The sequence below is a fragment of the Poecilia reticulata genome, chromosome 13 (genome assembly GCF_904066995.2).
Source record: "Poecilia reticulata chromosome 13, P_reticulata-male-v2, whole genome shotgun sequence".
Taxonomy (NCBI): Eukaryota; Metazoa; Chordata; class Actinopteri; order Cyprinodontiformes; family Poeciliidae; genus Poecilia; species Poecilia reticulata.
The window spans coordinates 10,734,316-10,740,315 of record NC_088842.1 but is presented as its reverse complement, the minus strand read 5'-3'; positions in this window follow the sequence as shown (position 1 = coordinate 10,740,315).

Below are 6,000 nucleotides of genomic sequence, written 5' to 3'. Positions count from 1 at the left end.
TGTTTGCTTAGCGTGATGGTTTTTTTTTTCTAAAATAACATAATACAATTTTCTCAAAATCACTGCAAGGTGCATTATCTTATTCGTATTCCTCTTGTTGCTGTTAGTCTTATTGCTCAGGCCTTGAGATGGGACAAAGACTGACAGCATTAATGTTGATGCATCAACATTTTTAGTTTTTTTGTTCTTAATTTATTTCATTATTCAATTGAAAGGCAGTATCATGGATTTTCTGGGCACAGAGAGCAATTTTATAGCACTATCAAGTAGCTATGTTACCTTCAGTTGTTATGAAAATATAGTATATATATCAAATCTAACTTAAAAGAAATTTGACTTTGGAATTTAAAGTCTTGAAATTGGGCGTCTGTCTCTTTAAGAAGATCCTGCTCTTTCTATCACAACATGGCTCCTCCTTTAACCTTTAGCAACTTGTTTTACTAGCATTGCGCCGACAAGCAGCTGATGGTCACTTTCACCAGGTGTCTGCTAATTGCAGCTGGCTAGTCTGAAGGAGCTGAGTGGGGGAGGAGCTTCATCCTTGAAGGCGGGGCTCAGTCCCACCAGACCTTTTGCACATCTGAATATTTGCAACAAGAGATTAAATGATTTCTCAAACATTCATAAAAGAGTCAAGGCAACACTCCATGTGTGTTTTTGATGAAGGAATGACATTATAGCATGATGTAAAGCAAAACAAAATAAAACACACTCAACAACCTGGAATTAAATGATCTCTGACTGGAGATAATTCAACACTTCTACAAAAAAAAAACATAGAATCCATCATTGCAGATGACAACAACCTCACTTTACAGCACAAGTTTGACAATTAAGCCACACTGCTGACAAGTAGGAACATGCTGCCTCCCTCCTCCTCTTGGCCTCGCTTTTTTCGAGATCCTACAGAAGAAAACAACTGGTTAACCTGTAAACATCTCCTTGGTTTCTTTTCTTCACAGGCCGGCGTCTGCTCTCTGTAGAAAGGAAAACAGGTTGTACAAAAATCAGAGTTGACTTCTGCTGCTCAATTAGCTCCCGAGAACAGAGAGCGATGAGCGTGGTTCCGAGGCGTCTTCACGCTCCTCTCTGGCCTCTTCATGAATTCTTTCATCTGTGTTTCTGTCTCCCTGTTCCCCTCCTCTTTCTTCTCCTCCTCCTCCTCCGCACTCTTGTTTTTCCTGTCTACTGAACAGAGACGTGTTGATGTGAGGGGGGGGCCCCCGCTTGCGTGGCCACAAGGGAGCAAGTCTCTGGTGCTTTTGATGGGCTGCAAGATCAGACGTGTCCACCGTTCACCCGGCGCACACTCCAGCGACTGATCATGCAACATGGCGAGGGGTAGAAACAACCAAAAAAAAAAAAAAAAGATGCACACCCACTCGTGTTCCCTCTGTTAATCACACGAGGCCGTTTTGGTCCGTGCGTCGGCTCTGCTCTCGGTGGGGTGCCATGTTTGCCCGGACACAAGGGAGAGAAAGTGAGATGTTGTGTGTCCCCCCCCCCCTTCCTTCCCCCCTATCCCCTCAATACACACACTTTCTTGCCCTTTTTTTTTTTTTTTTTTTGCTTTTGACAGTAAGATGGATGATTGCAATCACAGGAGCCATCAGTGAGACAGAGCGGAGGTCTACAGGGCAGGGAGACACAGCCATGGGAAACCAGCCGTCAGATTAATGCGCCACGCTGCCATGGGAACAATGCACTGTTTATTTGTCTGGTGTATGTGTGTGTGTGTGTGTGTGTGGGGGGGGGGGGGGTTGTTGTGTCATATGCATTTTCTTCACACACACACACACACACACACACACACACACACACACACCCACCCACACACACACACACACACACACACACTCTCTCTCTCTCTCTCTCTCTCTCTCTCTCTCTCTCTCTCTCTCTCTCTCTCTCTCTCTCTCTCTCTCTCTCTCTCTCTCTGCGTCCTTTTTCATGTACACAACATGAAAGCCGCTCGTAAAACACGGCTTGGCGGCTCTGCTTTAAAGGGAGACGCAGAAAAAAAAAAAAAAAGCTTGTTTACGTTTTAAAGAACAGTAAGCCTGTGCTGAAAGTCAATATGTGTCCCTGCAAACCAGCGCAAATATGTCCGATTTCATAGTGATTAAGTTGGTCTCTTTCATCTCCTGGGAAAATAAGAGGCAGGCGACTTCTTCTTCTTCTTGTTCTTCTTCTTCTTCTTGTTCTTCTTCTTCTCTGCTGCGGAGTGAACGGATGTTTTTAAGAGAAACATCTGTTGCTGTACAAACGGGATTACTGCGTCTGTAGCCGGGGGGAGACGGGGGGCGCCGAGGTTATGAATGGCATCGTGAGGCTGACAAGGAGGTCTGGGAAGAGGCTCTGGAATGAGCCGCAGCTTTCTGCTAAAGACGCCAAATGAAAGTCGGTTTCCGGTGTTCTTCGGTGCTCACTTTTAAATCTGCTTTGCTTTTGCTAAATGTAAAGTTTTCCACAGTGTGTCACTTTGCAACCACAAACTACAATGTGATTTATTATGCTTTTTTGTGACAGACAGACTGGCACAAATAGTGTACAGTTGTGAATTAAGATGTGAATTATACGTGGCCTTTTTAGCGTTTTTTTTTGTTTTTTTTTACATTAAAGTAAAGTGTGGTGCGCATTCTTAAGTATCCCCATTAACACAATAAGAAAAGGTAAGGTCATTTTATTTATATAACACATTTTCAGCAACAAGCAATTCAAAGTGCTTTACATGAGATTTGGGAAATACAAACAAAGTAACAAAAAAAGGTAAAGTAATAGGAGTTTCTCCGGATAAACTAATAGAAAAGAAAAATATGGATTATAAGTTTGTTCTAATTCCTGCTGAGTGAAGAATAAAACTAAATGTTCCCGTTCTGGGTTGAGAAATTTATAACAAATGATATGGAGGCACATGGTGCATTAGAGACCGTCTGACAGGCTTAATTTGACACACAGCCTGTGGAAACTTTGGAGGAGCTGCAGATGTTAACAGCTCAGGTGGGAGAATGTGCTTGACAGTGGAGACAGCTTTCCGAAATTGAGATTTATGGGAGAAAAACTCATGAAGTCTCATTTGAATTTTGTTACCAAACAACATGTTGAAAAATGTGCTCTGAATTTCAATTTTATACATATATGTAAAATTTATACTTATGATAAGGCATTTTCTTCCATGTTATAAGTGAAATAATCAGTGAAACTAGTACTTTTTTATCCATGTTACAGAATGATTGACTTAAAGTGGCCTCCTATGTTGCTCAAAAGTTAGTTGTGAGTTAGTTTTGTCTTATTTCAAGTGTGCTAAGATATTTGTGCTAGAACCCAAAACAAAAATACTCGGTAAGATTTTGTGTTTTTACGGCGACATCAATTTTGTACTTTGAACAAAACTGAAACACTTCAGGGCCTGACTACTTTTACAGGTAGTTTCTATCACCATCCAGTATTTCACCTCACGCTCTGTTGACCTGTCAGTCTGTGACACGAGGTGATGTTTTATGCTTCAGGCGAGCAATGAGAAGGAAGAAATGCTGCGTTTTACTCCAAATTCTCTCTACTTCGACTTGTTTTTATGTTTTTTTTAGCATTATCTCCATCTCTCAACCTGCAGATTTATGCGTCTGCAGAGCTTTAACTCAAACGGACAAATTCCTGTGGAAACGCTCCCTCCTGCTGGGAGCTGCGTGCTCAGGGGTCAGCTCCTGATAAAGCACGGATAGAGTCGCAGCTCGGAGGTATCCGGTTGCACAAAAACAGCTGAGCACCGCATTGACCTAGATTCAGGTGATGTTCAGTTTGTCATTAATGTAACCGGGCAGCAAATGAAATTTCTCTCTAAGCTCACCTGGGGAGCGTGTTTTATATTAATCTGAGGCCGTTTGTGGAATGATTATACTTCAACCCTTACTTTTTAAAGGATTTTACACACAGGTTCAAATGCATACATGTATTTCTATTCTTTGCTTAAATGTCCTTTCGCTACAACTTACTGAGAGACAATTATCCAACTACCAACGCAGGTGTTTGTTTGAGTCTCTATGGGTTTTTTTTTTTAAAACCTCTCAAGTTTAGAATATATTGAACCTTATCTACCTGATCTTATTCATAAAAATAAATTAAATGACCCAAACTATTATGATATTCAGGTACATGATGATGTACAGGCTATTTTCAGAAAAGAAGAGTTTTCACAGACCAAAAATATTTGCATTTTTCAAACATTCAGCATGTTTAAAACTAAGTACAGGGTGGCTTTTATTATTCTTACCTGCTGAACATGAACTAAACATGCCATGTTTTAATAAAACAGACAAAGCTGTAGATTTTTTTTGTCATAAATACCTCCGTCCTGTGCTCTTACTAGAGGAAAGGTGGAAAATTTCCAGAATTTGGAGGGATTCATTGCTTTCTGTTTCCTTGGCCTGGATGTTTTGTTTAGTCTGTCGCCAGCAACAACAAAAGGATCAACCAGATTTAACGGACGGATGCTCTCATGTCTGTTTTTGTAGAGCACAAGTCGTTGTTACCATGAAATCAAACTCCAAGAAAAAACACGGGTAATGAAAGACGACCTGTGTGTTAGCCTATGTAGCATGTAGCATCTTAAAAAAATCTTTCAAGATTTTGAATTTTGTCGATATTTCTTTTTAATTGTCCATCTGCTTCAACCTCCAGACTCCAACAACTTCTTTGTTCTCGTTGTGAAATGGCGATATTGAGATTAACTGATTCACGGCCGGCCGCAAAAATCATTCAGAAGGACTGAAAACAGCCCACGGACCGTAACTTTGAACAGTGCTGTTGTACATTAACTATCAAACGTCACCCAGAAACTACCTAAACAATAACTTTTCATTTTGAATTTGTTCCATACCATAGAATATCCTTTTGTACTTTATTTTTTTTTTTACTTTAAAGAATGCTCCAAAAATTGGCATTACCTTAAAAATATAAGCACATCAAATTTATTCATGTTTATACTAATTTACTACATACATTTGTGTGTAAAATTCTCCCTTTCTTATCCTAACAGATATTTCCAGTCAGTTTTAAGCTGCTATCAGTTGTTGAGTCCCTTCTTGCTGATGGATTGCAGTGATCTCAAGTGGCCAGAGGGGGCAGTACAGCTCCACACAGTTTCTGTCTCCAGATCTTGTGTGAGTTGTAAAATCAGGCTCTGCGCGCTGGGAGCGTGTTTCTGTTTGAAAACCAAACACGCACGTCAGAGAAGACGAGAGGAGATCAAGTGTCTGATCAGCAGAAACAGCTTAACAGTCACATCAAAGCCGAACAGCTGTAAAAAACCCCGGTTCGAGTCTCAAGAGGCGAGGGTCTGGATGTTCCCTCTCTGAGCGGGTTTTCCGCAGGTTCTGCGTGTTCCTGCATCCTGAAACATTGACTCCAGTCTGTCTGAAGCCCTCCTTCAGCCCCTGAACACGTTGGAAAATTACTGTGTGATCTTCTTCTTCCTGGACAAGACTGATCACATGTGACTCAGCTGCAAAACAAACAAACAAATTCGTGTTCAACCTGTTCAGCCTGTCTGCCTTCTAGTTTTCTCATTGATGACACGATCAGCCACAAATACAACACAAATTGTTCCCGGAACATGCAAATCATTTATTTTTATTTTTTTTTTTGCCCTGACGCAGCAACAGAAACATGCGATACATTGTTTCTGAGTCGTTTGCGGTAAGAATGAGCGAGTGGATCCGTGATTAAAAAGCAGTGAGAGCGAATGTGACTTTGAGGCCCTCGCTGTAACGCGGAGCGACTTCAGGAATGGGCTTTAGATGGGATCCGGGGGCCTCGCTGTTCTGACCTTCTGAGATCATTACTGCTGCTAACCATCAGCGCCTCCCAGCAGCTGCTGGAGCATTAGATCGTTTACTGGGAGCAAAGTTACCCCCTGCACCTCACAGCAACAACACGTGTCCAGTTCGACGAGGCGATTGATTCTGTAACAACAACAAGGTGTAAACATTTAAATAATCCATA